The following is a 17,278-nucleotide window of genomic DNA, read 5'->3' as shown; positions in this document are numbered from 1 at the left end:
GGCACATAGAACAGGTTATTCAAAAGCCCCATCAGAAAATGGAGTCTATAGGAGACCAATTATGATCAAGTTCTTGAATTTTCAAGATAAAGTAAGCATTCTCAGAGCCTATAGAGGAGTCAATAATTTGGAAATAGCACAAAATAAGGTTTTAATTTTTCAAGATTTTTCAGCTCAGACTATGCTTAAAAGGAGAGAAATGTCTCCATATTGTACAAAATTGATACAGGAAGGCTTCTTAGCTAGAATGATAAACCCTGTGAATATAAAGATCATTGCAGAAGATAAAATCAGCTTTCTCAGATCTAGTCAGGAGGTATTAGAATTTTTTTTTTAAAAAATGGCATTGGGAGCCACTGAAAAATGGTTTTATATAATAATTTTAGTTTATTATTTTTTTTTTATTTTTATTTTTTTTCCTTTCTCCCCTCCTCTCTCTGCCACTCTCGTTTAGGAATATAGAATTAACTTTTAGGTATGGCTAACACTAAAAATAATATCATGGAATGTGGGCGGTATAACCAGCCTGATAAAGAGGAAGCGCTTACTTGCTGATATTAAAAAAAGTAAAGCTGATATAGCGCTAATCCAAGAGACGCACCTTACCAAAGCTGAAAGTGATAAATTAAAGGTAAACTGGGTTCAAGAAGTAATAGCCACACCATGTACATCTAGGAAAAGGGGAGTGGCAATTTTATTGCATCAAAATTTGGAATATCAAATCCTATTAAAGAAGGTCGATATTAAAGAAAGATATATAATAATTAAAATTTGAGTCAAGGATAGAATATTTGTAATTTGTAATGTATACGGCCCAAATAAAAATGATCCAATATTTTGGTTAGAATTAAGAAATAAGTTATATCAATTTCTGGACTTCACCATGATAATAGCAGGTGATTTTAATATGACATTTAATAATATAGACAGATTTAAAACTGCAAATAAGGAGACGGAAAATAGAACATCGAATAAAGTGCTTAAAAAATTCTGCAAAGATCTTAATTTAACTGATGCTTGGCGTCTTTATAACCCCATTACACGAGCATATACATGCCAAGCTAAAAAGTATAAGTCACTGTCTAGAATTGACCTTTTTTTAGTCTCAACAGCTGTATTAGGTTTAAAACCAGAATTAGAGATTGGAGACTTTACAATCTCAGACCACGCTATAATTTCTCTTAAGATGTTCTGGGGGGAAAGAATATATGATACAGCTAGAAGCTACAAATTCCCAACATATCTTGTATCCAATCTTAAATTTAAGAATTGGATAATTCAACAATGGCATACATATAAACTAAATAATCCAGCAGATAATTACAGAGAGGAAATTTTTTGGGAAACAGCCAAAGTTGTCCTAAGGGGGGAAATTAGAAAATATGCTATTAACTGTAGGAAAGATGCAAATCGGAAAGAAAATCAGTGTTAAAGTTATTTAAAAAATAGATATAATGCTTATATTGGTTCTCCTACAAAAGAGAACTGGGAAAGATACATAAAAGCAAGAGCGGAATGGTCAATAATAACAGAACAAAAAAATAATATTAAGGATCTTAGACTCAGAGCGAAATTTTATCGCTTTGGGGATAAAATCGGAAACCTTTTAGCTAACTGCGTTAAGATACAAAGCACAAAAATTTTTATTAAAAGGATCAAAATAAATGATAAACATATAACAGATCCGGCCAAGATACAGGAGGAATTTTTTAAATTCTTCAAAAAATTATACTCTAATCCAGAAATAAATGTATCAAACAAGGATAGTTTTTGGCAGGATACTCGCCTACCACAATTAGATACAGAAACTTTAAATATACCAATATCTCTTACAGAAGTTGTGGAGGCGATTGATAACATAAAACTTAATAAGGCGGCAGGACCGGACTTATTACCTGGAGAATTTTATAAAATATTGAAAGCTCAGATTGCTCCCAGTTTGATGAATCTTTTTAATTCCTATCTTATCAAGGGAGAAGTCCCTTCGAGATTTTTTTCAGAATCTTTAATTACAATGATACATAAGAAAGGGAAAGATCCTGAACTTATAGATTCTTATAGACCTATCTCCCTATTGAACGCCGATTATAAAATATTTACTAGTATTCTGGCTAAAAGATTGAAAAAGGTTATTTCTCCTCTGGTAAATATAGATCAAACTGGATTTATGCCTAATCGTAATCCGTCAGCCAATCTACGTAAAGTTTTTCTATTATTAGACTTTTGTACAAATATACCCAAAAACAATAAGGAAGGTAGGGCATTACGGAACTCTGCTATACTATCAATTGATGCACAAAAAGCATTCAATTTAATAATCTGGGATCATTTGTTTGTTACGTTGGGACAGTTTGGGCTTAAGTATCAATTTGTCGAATGTATTAAAGCTATATACTCTAAAGCATCATCGGCCCTAATAATTAATGGTATCAGAACAAACAACTTTGAATTAGCAAAAGGGACAAGACAAGGCTGTCCAATATTCCCACTACTGTTTAACCTGGCAATTGAGCCATTAGCAATTGAGCTTAGAGAGCGTTTAGAAGGAATATCATTAGGAAAGCAGAAATTCATATTGTCACTTTATGCGGATGACTTACTCCTATATATTAAAGATGTTAATTTAGAAGTGGGTAAGGTATTAGAGACTATATACCAATTTGGCTCGTTTTCCGTATATCGGATTAATACAGCAAAATCAGAGCTATTCTGGATATTGCAAAATGTGAAACAACTATACAAACTCCATTCAAAGAAGTTAATACACAATTTACATATCTGGGTATAAATATATGTAGCGATCCTGAATTATGGTATAAAATAAACTATACTCCGTTAACTAATAAAATCAAGCGAGATCTGGAAAGCTGGGCTAAACTACCACTCTCACTCACTGCCAAAGTAAACCTAATTAAAATGATATTGATACCTAAGTTTCTATACCTTATGCATAATATACCTGCTCTGATGCCCAAAAAGGATATTGAAAATGTGTACAAAAATGTTAGACTCTTTATATAGGGCAAGGGACGCAATAAAATTGCATTGAATACATTAATGCAAGCTAAGAATATGGGGGGTCTTTCACTCCCTTCGCTTAAGATATATAATAGTATTTGTCTAGGGAAAGTGGCACTAGACTGGCTCACTCATGGCAATTACATCGCTTCTTTGGAGGCGGAGGAACATATAGTAGCGCCATATAACTTACAAGCACTATTACATTGCCATGTAAGAAAATTGCCAGCCAAGGCAAAAAAATATATGACTATATGTAGTATTCTTAAAGCTTGGCACTGTATCTGTGGCTGGCTTAAAGCTGACTATACGGTCTCCAATTACCTACCGATAGTAGGGAATCCGTATTTTGTTGCCGGAATTAACAATAAGCTGTTTAAAAATTGGGCCAATAGGGTCTTAAAGTATATTTACCAACTTAAAGAAACCGGTGGCCCTAATATACAAACGTTTTTAGATCTTAGGCAGCAATATGGTTTATCTAACCGAGACTTTTATGCTTACTTGCAAATACGTTACTGGTACAATTCAATAACCAGGAGACCAAATCATAGCTGGGTAAACCCTAATATACATTCTGGAATAACTCTATATCAAGCTGGTATCCACTCCTTAAAATATTGGCTTAAAGTGATACTAGAACAGACAGGTGAGGAGAACCGCAGGCGCCTGGTCCATATTCGGACATCAGAGTTCCAAGATATACAAATAGAAGATATTAGTAGAAGTATACAGAAAGCAGAAAATGCTACCTTGGCAGCGAGTTGGAGAGAAAGCCACTTTAAATTGATTAATCAAAGCTATATTGCACCGGTTACCTTAAGTAAATGGTTTCAAAATGCTGAATATTTATGTCCCAGATCCATGAATAGTAATGCTGATATAATACATATGTTTTGGATGTGCCCCAAAATACATCAATTCTGGGCCAAGATAAGCTATTGGCTAAGCAAAATACTAAAAGTTTTTTTTTTTTTTTCTCTTTCTTTTTGTGGCCACTATCAAATACCGACTCTGGTACTTTCTTGCTAACATCATGTTAATCATCAAGATGATCTGAATCACTAGTATGTGTATGGACTTAATGTTTAAGGATAAGGCGATAACCCAAATCCTGTATAGATTAGTTGGGAAAATAAAAATATTGGAGGTGTAGAAGTATTGTATTAGACATATAGAGAAGATTGCTGATGGAAAACTTTTCATTTCTTTTTCTTCATTTAAATCATTTATATACATGGAAGTAATGTATTGTGTTTTGCTATATGTCGATAAAGGAAGTATATGATTAGAAATTAAGATGGAAATAGAATGTTTATAAATTACTGAGCCTTACGAAATGTAAATTGTAACCTGAGCCTTACGAAATGTAAATTGTAACCTGTAACAACATTGACTATAAGTCTTGTATTTCCTTCTGTTGTACACTCTCCAATGTTTTAATAAAAATTAAATATAAAAAAAAAAAACACAAATTAAAAAATGGAGTAAAAAAAACTCTGTGTGAAAATGGTAATAGATTGCTCTAAAGTGACAAATTAATAACTCACAGTGTGAAAAATGCAATGTGTAAAAAATATATATATATATATATATAACACACAATGTGTAAAAATAAAAATAAAAATAAAACAATAGGATCATTACCGGTATGTCCAAAGGAGTGTAAAAAATATATCAAAATTGCAGTGCAAAAAAGTGTTAATGGTGATAATTTTCTCACAAAACAAGAAAGAAAAAGAAAAACAACAAGACCAAAAAAATAAATTGAATTTTGTGAAGTTTCAGACGTATTTTTAATGGTAAATGAAGCATTGTAATAAATTGTTTCTACTTTTATAAGAATTCCTCCGTTATTGTTGAAATACCAATTAGTAGAACTTAAGGTATTCCATAGCATCTATCAGTAATGTGGTTCAATTATTAGACAAAGGCCAAAGCTTAATAAAGGAATTATTTATTATGCCAAAAATATTATGCACAATGCATTATTAATAAAAAGTTGCTACATATAAAATTACACACCGCAAACAGTTTTTTAAAATAAAAAAGGAGAAAACAGATTGAATACTTTACTAGTCTCAGGATCTGCGCCTGGGGACTGGCATGAAGCAATGGTCCTTACTCTGTAGAACAGCTCCCCTTGTAAGAATGACAATTTAATTGTAAAAACACAAGACCCTTATACCTTTTTTCCAATAGATCAGGTTGCCTGACCTCACCCACTCAGCAGGGGCTGGCCTGGGAAACCCCCTATATTTTACAACAGTCAATCAACTTTAAGTACCTTTGGCTGACTTTAGAGAACACAATATAATTTCTGCTAGATACATCAATTTTCATATAGACTGACAGGCACTCTCTTCCTTACATTGTGAGAAATGGTTTGATATCAAATATGACAGGGTTGTCATACTTCCCTTAATTTAATGTCATAACAGTTTTAAACACATATATACATTATACCCATGTCCCTTTATTGACCTTATCAGTTTCTGTGACTGAGGCACTGTGTTGTATCTCTGATCTGACAGGTTGACTGGATTTATGACCCAATGCATACACAATAACATTTGGAGAAAGGGGTCTTAGGAACTATTTATGAGGGGTTCTGGCACATCAAAGAAAACACAAACACACAGTTCTTAAAAAACAAATCTTTTTTTTAGCTTGCAGTCAAAAACGGAATTAACCACTTAGCAGCAAAATCCTGAGGTTTTCGTGTATCAAGAACAGCTGACACCTTTGTATTCAAAAAATAAATGTTTGTGTAGCTATTCCTTTTGTTCAGCTTATGCGGGGTTAAATAAGCTGATTTATCAACCAGGATTAGCAGTTCATATAACAAAACAGAATAATTGTGAATCTCTTTTCAGAGTTATCCTTTATATGAAAAAGAGGCAGTTTTACAAGTGAAATCTCTTCTGAGATAATAATGAGTTGTGTTGTGACAACTAAATAAAATATAAGTAGATTGTATGAAAAGACTCTTGTTTAATATTTGGTGGATACTAGACTTATTCAGGGTAATTCATACATGGTTTAAACAAAACTCAGAAAACTGACAAGAAACAAAGTTGCGCTTTTGTTTTTGAGTGACGTTTTGCTTGCAGCACAGAAAACTGACAGGAAACAAAGTTGCGCTTTTACTTTAGAGAGGATTACTTTAAGGTTAACTCTGAGACTTCAGACAGAAATTAAATACAGATTCAAAGTATAAGTTCTTACTTGGTTATTAAGGTTAGTCCTCCAAACACCGCTCAGTTGTTGTTGAGATAAGCAGCACACTTTAGCTGCGATGATAGAGATTGTAGCAAGGTTGAGAGCTGTGGAAAAACTTAGGCCTCAGGTGAGTCAGCTCTAGTAAATACGTCAGAGTTCCAGACTATAGGAGTATGAACGGCCTTGTAGGTAACTTAATCCGTTATAAGGTAGGTATTAAATCCAGAATTTAGTAGAAGCTGTAAAAGGTTGCTGGCAGTTGTTTTTAGGAAAAAGGCTTGAAAGATTCCTTCAGAGTATGCGAGCACTTGTTGTATCAGCTAAGTCAATTTCAATAGTCAAGCAACATGCAGGTGTTGATAGTACCTACTTATGGGGATGTGAAAGAGGTGGATACTATAATCTTAAAGGGGAAGTATGACATTGTGACACCTCCCCCAAAAAGAGACGCAAAAGGGGGTGGCTACAAGCCACTCCCAATGCATATAAAAGGGAGCTTCCCCTTGCGGTGATAAAGCCATTGCCAGACAAATTGCACATAGCAGTTTTGCCATCAGGATGCCCTCCATTTAAAAATGACACACTATTTACTCTACCCAGCTGATTTAATATATTGCATGCACCCTCCCATGTAGCCTGTAGCTGGTTCTGTGTCATGGGTGTTAGTACAGTACATTTTGCCCCATCTCATATACTTCCTCTCTGGCAGTAAAATCCTGCAACTGTTTTTGTAGGACTATGGCATTGGCATCACTGGGTTTTCTAGGTACCTTCCCCAATCAGACTTGCATCTTGTCCCTGAATAACACATCATCCCCTGTTACAGAGATGCCTGTGAAGCCTAGGGTCTTGCTACATATTGTGTGCTCTCTGAACATATTGGGTGCTGTCAGTTGCTGCTTAACTACCACGGGCTCTTGCCCTCCAACTGGAGTAGAATTCCTGTACTCCTGCACTCTGTTGTGGTTGGTAGGGGGTTGACGAAAGGCCCCCCTCCTCTCCACTGTGGGTCCTAGCTGCTGAGCCTGCTGGGGATTCTGATGCTGCACACCTAACAGTGTACCTGCTGAAGGGCACTGTGGGGCTGCGTAAATACACTTCTCTGTACTCCTCCCCCTGTGTCTGCAGTCTGTGTCAGTCTCTGTCCCCTAGTCTGTGCAGTCTGTTTATAGGTCACAGCTGAGGTTACTGGGGTCTCTGTCACCCACAATCTTTCACCCTAACTCTGGGGGTCCCTCAAAGAGTATCCTGTACCCTCCTCCCCCACACACTCTGAAATCTATGGCTCTGCTGCTTCTATCATAGAGCGGGCTACCTTTTCCCCCTGCTCTCTCTCACAGTCAGTGTGCCACTCTGCATCCCCACACAGAATTTGGGATCCTTCTGACACTGGTGCATACAAGCACATATCTTCCTTCTGCCATTTTCCCCATATATCCTGTCTTTCCACAGGGGACTCAATTGATCCTGGCCCAGACTGGCACACATCATCCAGTGGCCCAGTCACCCAGTCATTCTCGCCCCGTCAGTCTCACCTCCTTCTATAGAATCCACTGATTCAATCACAGACAGACACTCACCACTCATCTGCCTCCTCTCACAGACAGTTTCTCCCTGTACAGTTAAACTCGGTTCAGGCACAGACAGACCCACACAGTCTATCTGCCTTTCTCCCCCGTCAGTCTCACCCTGTACAGTTAACTGTAATTCAGCAGGTACTGATGGTTCAATCACAGGAAGACACACACAGTCTATCCGTCTTTCTCCCCAGTCAGTCTCTCCTCTTACAGGTTCACATCTCAGCACAGACACCCCCAGTTCAGACACAGCACTTTGCAAACATGCACTCTGTCTTCCCTCCTGATCATACTGTCTCTGAGCATTTCCACACACAGCCCTTTTCACATAAGGGTCTACAACTAATGTCCCTAGGTCACATGTAGCATTGTTAGGCACATAAAGAGATAACAATCTACCCAGATCAGTACCCAGTAAAACATCATTAGGAATATTTTCAGATACCCCCACATTTCTTAAACCTCTCCCCGCTCCCCAATCAAGATATACTCGTGCCATACGCACTTCAAGTTTCATTCCCCCAATCCCTTTAACTGCTACAGTCCTGCCAGGAATAATGTCCTTAGAGCGCACCAGCCCTGGACACACAATAGTCATGGCTGTGCCTGTTTCCCGAAGCCCAAGTGTTACCTTAGTTCCAACGAGCACAGGTTGCAAGTTCTCCTGGTTGCTTTCCTCTGGACATGTAACAAATAAAACAGATGCCGGTACTTCTGAGGGATTACCCCCTCCAGCTAATTGCTCCAAGTTAATTTTCTCTGGGCAAGTGGAGCTGATGTGGCCCACTTTGTTGCAAGCAAAACACCTGCAGGTATCCCCCTGCCCAGATGCAGTTTTTGCCCCTCCTTTCCCAGAGGGAGAAGACTCACTAGACAAAGGCACAGCAGGTTTTGTGAAGGGGGGTCGTGCAGCAGCTCCTTTCCAGGTGGATCCCCCCCTTAGCAAAGGATTTTCTCCCATTCCCTGGTGACCTGTTGGCTGTGTAAAAATCAGCCAGCTCACCAGTTTCCAATGCTGTTATGGGTTTACGATCCAAAACCCATTCTTGAACTTCTGCTGGGCACAGCTGCAAAAATTGCTCCTTCACAATCAGCTCTTCCAGCTCCTCCATAGTGGCAACCTTTAGCCCTCTGACCCACTGTTTAAAAGCTGTCATCAAGTTCCCAACAGCTGCAATATAGCTCTCTGACATACCTTTCTGCAGAGAACGGAATTTCTTCCTGTACACCTCAGGAGTACGATTATATCTCCTCTGCAGTGCAGCTTTGATGGAATCATAGTCCTGATTAAATTCTGGGGGTAGTTCAGCAAAAGCCTCCAGTGCAGGACCTTTCAGGCCAGGGGTAAGGTACTTGGCCCACTGCTCCCTTGGCAGCTGGAACTCTCTGCAAACTTTCTCAAAGCTACGCAGGAATACATCCATATTGCCATCTTTCTCCAGAGTGGGAAAATTCTCTGCATGCACTCTGGGAGCAGGTGGTTCTCTAGGTTCACTAACAACAGGTGAGACCATCCCTCTCTCCAACCATACAAGCTGTAGCTGATACTCTCTCTCAGCCTGTCATTCAGCAGCCTGTCTCTCAGCCGCTTCCACAGTAGCCTGTCTCTCAGCTGCTGCCACAGCCGCCTGTCTCTCATAAAATTTTGAATGAATCCCCAGATCATGATGAACCACTGCCCCCAGCTGCAGACATCTCTCCTGAAACTTCAACTGGGGTGGCTTGGCTGTTATCATATTCAATAAGAAGTTGTATTAGTCCATCTTTGTTCATTCCACGGGTTGGAATATCACGCTCCTGGAATAACAGTGCCAGGGTCTCTTTAGTCTGCTGCTAGTATGTCTCCATAGCAAAAATAAAATAGAAAATAAAAACAGAGAATAGGGAAGGGGACTGTTTGCAATGTGTGACTATATAATGCACTGAGTTTTAGCCTTTGGAAATTGTGAGTTACAATTTCTTTTTAGTACTGGGATTTTCACACTAGCAAATCCACAAGCACTAAAATCTAATAACAAAAATTATCTACACTGCTGCCCACCAATTTGTGACGACCAGGGTTACCCAACCCTGCGCCAGTCACTTATTTGGCACAGAAAGGGTTATCAAACCCCTTCTACTTTCACTAATATGTCAAAATCTAGCCACACCAGACAAGCTTGTGATTTAATTCAGTGGGTGCAAGGGTTAACAACACTCTCTAGTCTGTACTAGACTTAAAAGAAATGCCAAAAAACTCCCCTTTAATGCCACCCACACCAAACTAACTATAATATCTAGCTCAAAAACTGCCACCACTTATGATTTATTAAAGGGAAAATCCTAAGGAAAAACCCAGACTTACACATTAACTCCCTGAATACAATTTAGCAGAAAATCACCTAAATTATACAGTTCTAATATTCCATTCTCTTTTAGTAACATGGTTCAATTATTAGACAAAGGCCAAAGCTTAATAAAGGAATTATTTATTATGCCAAAAATATTATGCACAATGCATTATTAATAAAAAGTTGTTACAAATAAAATTACACACAACAAACAGTTTTTTTTAAATAAAAAAGGAGAAAACAGATTGAATACTTTACTAGTCTCAAGATCTGTGCCTGGGGACTGGCATGAAGTAATGGTCCTTACTCTGTAGAACAGCTCCCCTTGTAAGAATGACAATTTAATTGTAAAAACACAAGACCCTTATACCTTTTTTCCAATAGATCAGGTTGCCTGACCTCACCCACTCAGCATGGGCTGGCCTGGGAAACCCCCTATATTTTACAACAGTCAATAAACTTTAAGTACCTTTGGCTGACTTTAGAGAACACAATATAATTTCTGCTAGATACATCCATTTTCATATAGACTGACAGGCACTCACTTCCTTACATTGTGAGAAACGGTTTGATATCAAATATGACAGGGTTGTCATACTTCCCTTAATTTAATGTCATAACAGTTTTAAACACATATATACATTATACCCATGTCCCTTTATTGACCTTATCCATTTCTGTGACTGAGGCACTGTGTTGTATCTCTGAACTGACAGGTTGACTGGATTTATGACCCAATGCATACACAATAACATTTGGAGAAAAGAGTCCTAGGAACTATTTATGAAGGGTTCTGGCACATCAAAGAAAACACAAACACACAGTTCTCCTTGAAAAACAAATCTTTTTTTTAGCACACAGTCTAAACGGAATTAACACACAAAAAAGAGATTGAGGGATGCGCCCAATCAGGCTAACTGCTCTAAATATTCTAGTAGATAATCCAAATTGGAGTCAAAACTCGTGTGAAATCTTTATATGGTCTGTCAAAAGATGTATCATAGATGAAAAGTGATCCAGTCAGTAAAAGTAAATTTCTAATTAACCATTAATATTTATTCACACAAACTGAGAGACATAAATCACATAGCAATTACATCAGACACCGGTGTGTTTTAAAATTTCATAATTCTAATGCTATAAATGCACTCTAATCTAAAAGCAATTCATATACAGTTGATTCACAATTAATTAATTTTCCACAATATATATATTTACAAATCTTTAAATTAATATTAGACTATTTTATCTTAGCAAGTATGTTGTATCGCAATCTTAAAGGGTTTCTTTGCCTTTAAACTCTCCAATTAGTAGGTTTCAGCGTCCATTTAATTTCATGACAATGTTAGCAAAGGACACGTTCCCAACAGTCTTAATCACAAATGCCGAAAGATTGTTAGTATTTGGCAATCTCAGACAGTTAGCACTTTTAAACGGTAACAGAGTCTCCACGTCCTGTTACTTTCTCACACTGTCATCGAGAAGATACGTGGTTGTTACGTGTATATTCTTAATACCATCTTTAAACAAAACAAAGATAAGTATTACCTTGATTCACTTAGCCGGGTACACTATAATTCTCTCCCAAATACCTTCTAAATGTGGTATATAGTGTATTCTTCAGCCACTTTTAGATGCCGCTCGTCAGCGGTTTGTTCAGTCCTGGAGCTCGTCTGTTCTGATGACGCCAGCAATCTGGTACACCAATCAGCTCCTTTCGACTTCTTAAGATCCAGTGTGCACACTTTCTTCAAATATTTCACTCCTATTGCCCCAACAGCATAACTAGGCAAGTTTATTTTGGAATGCTGGAGTAGCGGTTATGGGAGTTTGCTCTGCATCAAATTTTCGGTGCAATTTATACAGTTCAATCCTCAGGCTCTAGCGAATCCAGGTAGAAGCTGCAGGTAGATCAACGCGTGTCGGCACTACAGGCCTTTGTCAAGATACTCTAATCCTCAGCTCCTCCTCTATTTAAAGGCAGTGGTTGTTAAGGGCAAAACTATTAACCCTTAGATTAGTATTATGGATCCATTTTCTCATACTTGAAGGACCATATCGTGAATAGATATTCATTTGCATATAAAAACGCAAATCTTAAAACCCATAGTCACATATAATTAATACATATTAATAATATACATGAATAAATAAATTACCAATAAGTTAAAAATTCATTAAAACTAAATTTAAAACTAATAGTCACATATAAACGGGATTAACCCCTTAGCAGCTAAATCCTGAGGTATGACTGATATGGTAGTACTTATATTTTATATACAGACTTCTCTATATGGGTTGCACCTCTTATTTTCAGTATGAGTCTATACAAGTGACATATACATCTTCTTATTCTATATGAGTAATAGAAGTCAAACAAAATGATTTATATTAAAATGTACTATTTATTATATGACATCAAAAAATCAATATAAACTATGTTAATATAGCAAGAATATATCCGGATGTATCTATATTAACTATTCAATTAGTATTAAAATGGCCTCTTATTAGAGGTACAGGTTGAGATTTAAAATATACAATATATAGTATAATATGTACTCCTAAAATTATATTTAGAAATTCTATGGACCAAGTGGTTAAAAAATAAAATTACTCTTAAAAAATCGAAAAATATTAAAAAGTGATTGTAAATTTCAAGCCAAATTTTGCTCAGTATCAAGAGAAAAATAAAAATAGAAAGTGATGTATCTTCTGTGATGTTGTTTTCTGTTCAAGAATAATCTTTCAAAGTAAGTGTTTCAAAGTGTTAGAGTTATTATAAGGTATTAAGTCCCAAGTGTTATTTGAAATAATATTTCTTATTTTTGCTGGCTTGCAAGAAAAAACATTTTTTTTATTTTTTTTGTGATCAAATAGTGTGCCAATTTCCTTAGCATAAGTGAGTTAATCAACCAATTTTTAGTGGTGTTTACAGTTGGTTGCTGCGAAAGTTATACAAGAGTGCAATTAAACAAAAGTGCAGTATAGTGATAAACTGTTATATAAACGTTATTGTGATAAACTAGACCTCCTGGTCCTGTGTTGCAAACTCTTATTTGTAGTTTTTATCTTAAAACAACTAATTACTAGTGTTAACCTTTTTCTGTCCTGTGTGTCAGTGGCGTCTGTTCCTTGCAGTCTCGTGATCACACTTGGATCTGAAGGGGGCGGTTTCAATAAACCCCTAGTTGCTCTATCCCAAAATAGAGATATTTCTTCTTCATTAGGTAGAATATCCCTCTACTTTAGAGCGTATAAACTTTCTTCTTGCAGCTGGTATTGAGTTCTCCTTGGTGTCAATGTATCATTTCCCCTTGTTGACAGGTTGTATACAGGCTTTCTGAATATCGGTTGCGATGTTCAGCTGGTTTCTTAGTAAGTGAACAGGTGAATGCCAATCAGGGTCCGCCTATACGCGTTTCAGCTGTCTAAGCCTTTTATCGAGAGTCCCTTATTGGCTTTGGGTCTCTCCTTTTTTAGGGCGAGTTCTTAAACCCTTTTATGGCTACTGTAATATGTTTGATTCTTATGCTCCTTTTCTTTTCAGGTCTTTATCTCCTTAGTGGTGTAATATTGTTGCTATAAACTATTCTTAGAATTTGGCATTTTGTTTATCTCTGTTACAGTTATGAAAATTGGTACAATTGATCTAATTCCCCAAAAAATGTAATTGTCAGATTCGAACTTCTGTTTAAACTGGTATCCATCCAAGTATAAAAAGTATGTCCTTACTTATAGTGCTATTTGTTACTGGCACATTTTTGAATTTTCTTGTTCCTTATAGTCTTACGTTTTTAAAAATACATGTACTATTTTTCTTCATAGTCTCGTTCAGGGATTGAACCTCTATCTTTGGTCAGAAGTCTCCTCTAAAGAGCATATTTTATACCACTTTGCCACCTTCTAATACCTATACCACTTGGTCCCAAAACTAATTGTTATACATTGTTTTTTATAAGATTACAAAAAAAAATTAAAAAAATTCCATCTGGGAATTAAACCTGCGTTATTAGTCAATTCTGTTCTCTGAGGTGCAAGTTGCTAACCACTTAGCTACCCTTCTGATCTCTATTCTATAGAGTTCTTAGTATATACGTATATATATAGACATTTTAAAACATTCCACAACTCTGATGCGTCTCTCTTGTCCTTGCAGGGTATAGACCATGTTCCACGGTGGAGAAGAGGTGGCAATAGACAAAACAAACTTAATTTAAGAGAGGTATACTGGATATTTACCCTAAATACGTCTATGCCCCATGGTCTAAACCTAAGGAGGGATATAGATTTATGTGTCTAGAGAGCTGTACATATATGAAAATTTCTTTCTTTCCTTATTTTGACCTGATAAACTTTCTATTGTGTTAATTGTTTGAATTGAATTAGAATATTTGTTATAATTTATGAATTTTGTAATTTTGTGAATCAAAATCTTTTTAACATTATAACATTCTATGAATTACTATATAACTGCAATTCTAACTACTATGAAATGTTTATCTTTTTGTATGTTTTCCTGTAATATGTAGGAATGAGTGTTTTTACATTTAAATAAGTTATATACACTGCATGAGGGAGATAACTATTTCTAAACATTTAAATATTAATATATGAGATGTATCTTTAAATATATTCACAGCTGTAGCCTATTTAAGTGGAAGGCAGCTGCTGCTCCTTTAAGCAGTGAACAAGTGCTTGGTAAGCACGAAACATGTCTGCTGCATGAGGAGCGCAGCTTCTCTCCCTTTTGTGTATTTTTAACTGGTCAGTTTGTGCTGTTGGATTGACGGACTGAACCGTTTGCTGTTTTTATACTATTTCAATAAAGTTTGGATATATTTTACGTTTGCCGGCTCCTGGGACATTATTTGGCTATTTAGATAAGGAAGAGGCCTGTTTAATATTAGTAGACGCCGAGAAGGCATTCGATAAAATATTGTGGGACCACCTATACAATACTATGGAGAGATTTGGGATAAGGGGTTCCTTCATGGAAGCCATTAAAGCCATTTACAGTAAACCTCATGCTGCTATCCCGGTAAATGGGTCGCCCTCCGAAACGTTCCTCCTTAAGAGGGGCACGAGGCAGGGATGCCCCCTGTCTCCGCTCCTTTTTGATCTAGCACTGGAGCCTTTGGCAATTAAAATAAGGAAGGAAACGCCGGGCCTGGAGATGGGAGGGGTGGTCAATCACCTATCACTTTTTGCAGACGACATGGTGTTATATATCAGGGATCCCAGGCGAAACATACCTATTATAACTAAAACTATCACAGAATTTAGTGAGATCTCAGGCTATCAGATAAACAAGGACAAATCTGAATTACTATGGCTGCTGAACAAAAACCCTGACACACCCCTAGAGGACAAGTTTAAAGTAATCACCCACACCTTTAAATACCTAGGTATCACGCTGACCAGAGATCCAGCACAGTGGTATGGATTCAATCATAAACCATTATTGAAAAGCATGAAACAAATGTTAGGGACCTGGCACACACTACCAATATCCTTACCAGGAAGGGTAGGGCTGATCAAAATGAATTTATTCCCCAAACTACTCTACACCCTACAGATGCTCCCAGAAATCTTGCATAAACAAGACCTCAAGACATTAAATAGAGATATACTACACTTTGTTTGGAGGGGGAAGAAGCATAGAATTAGCTACCAAAAGTTGACATGTGGGCCAGAGGTTGGGGGCTTCGGACTACCAAACATAGAGCACTATAACTGGGCGGCGCTGACCAAATACGTGATGGACTGGTTGACAGATGGGGGACGTTTTACCAATAGCAAACTGGAGGCAGAATACATTAAACCGTGGTCACTCAAAATGCTACCACATATGACCCGTGCGCAAGTAGACACCATTCTAGGAGGGGTGACAATGTTCAGTAGCCCGATAGAAGCGTGGAGAAAGGTTTGTAGAGCCCTTGGGGTCTCCTCGAGCCATACAATATTCTTGCCGCTGGGAGGTAACCCGGACTTCCCGGCCGGGTTTACCACAAAACCATTTAAACTGTGGGGGGAGCGGGGGGTGACATCTCTTAAACACATCCTCTCTGTGGATGGAACAACAATCCGACCGTTTGGGGACTTGCAGAGAGATCATGGCTTACCGAATAGCCATCACTTTGCCTATCTCCAGGCGAGGCACTATGTGCAGAACCTGTTGAGATCTGAGAAGATGCCAGATGCTGGCTGCGACATATACAGACTGCTGTCATTAACACAGGGGGGGCTAACATCCATTTCCCATACATACAAAATCCTCCAGAAAAAAGTGAACAAAGACAATTTGACACACCTCAGGAACACTTGGAACTTACTTATAGAGCAGGACATCACTGACACTTGTATTGAACAAAGCTTCGCAAAGGTGAGGGAGGCTACACTATCAAATGAAATAAGAGAATCCCATATTAAATTGCTCCACAATGCATATATAACGCCAAAACTATTCCACAAGTGGCAACAAAACACATCAGGTTTGTGCCCAAAGTGTTCGAATGCCAACCCAGACATAACACACATGATATGGCAATGCCCAAAACTTGCAAAATTTTGGGGTATGACACAAAGATGGCTGGAGATGAGTACGGGAGAAAAAGTCAGTTTAGCACCTGAAATGGTGATATTCTTACACACACAGGCAAAGATTAGAAAGCACAGAAACTACATACATAATGTAATCCTACACGCTAGGAAACTGATTCTCAAACAATGGTTAGCACTGACACCACCAAGCTTAGCTCAACTTAAGGAAGGATTGAGGAAACAGATGATATGTGAACAAGTAGATACTCAGGGAGACATCACAAAGAGAACAAAAAAGTTTATGACCAAATGGGAACCACTTATCAACACATTAGATATCCTACATCAGAGACAGGTCATTTATCCCTTTAAAGATACAGAATACATATTAAACGCACAATTGAGGGGACAATGGAATATTTTCACTTAAGACACAATCAGATAAATGATGCGAGGATCTGCATGGGGGGAGGGAGAGGGGAAGATTCTGAGGGCGGTGACTGGAGGAGAGGCGGCCAAGGAGGTGAGGGCGTGAGAAAGGCGATGGTGAGACTCTGTGGTTAAGGAGAATGGAGGAAAAGAGGGGGG

The sequence above is a fragment of the Bombina bombina genome, chromosome 9 (assembly GCF_027579735.1).
Source record: "Bombina bombina isolate aBomBom1 chromosome 9, aBomBom1.pri, whole genome shotgun sequence".
Lineage (NCBI taxonomy): Eukaryota > Metazoa > Chordata > Amphibia > Anura > Bombinatoridae > Bombina > Bombina bombina.
Note: the sequence above shows the minus strand (reverse complement) of the source record.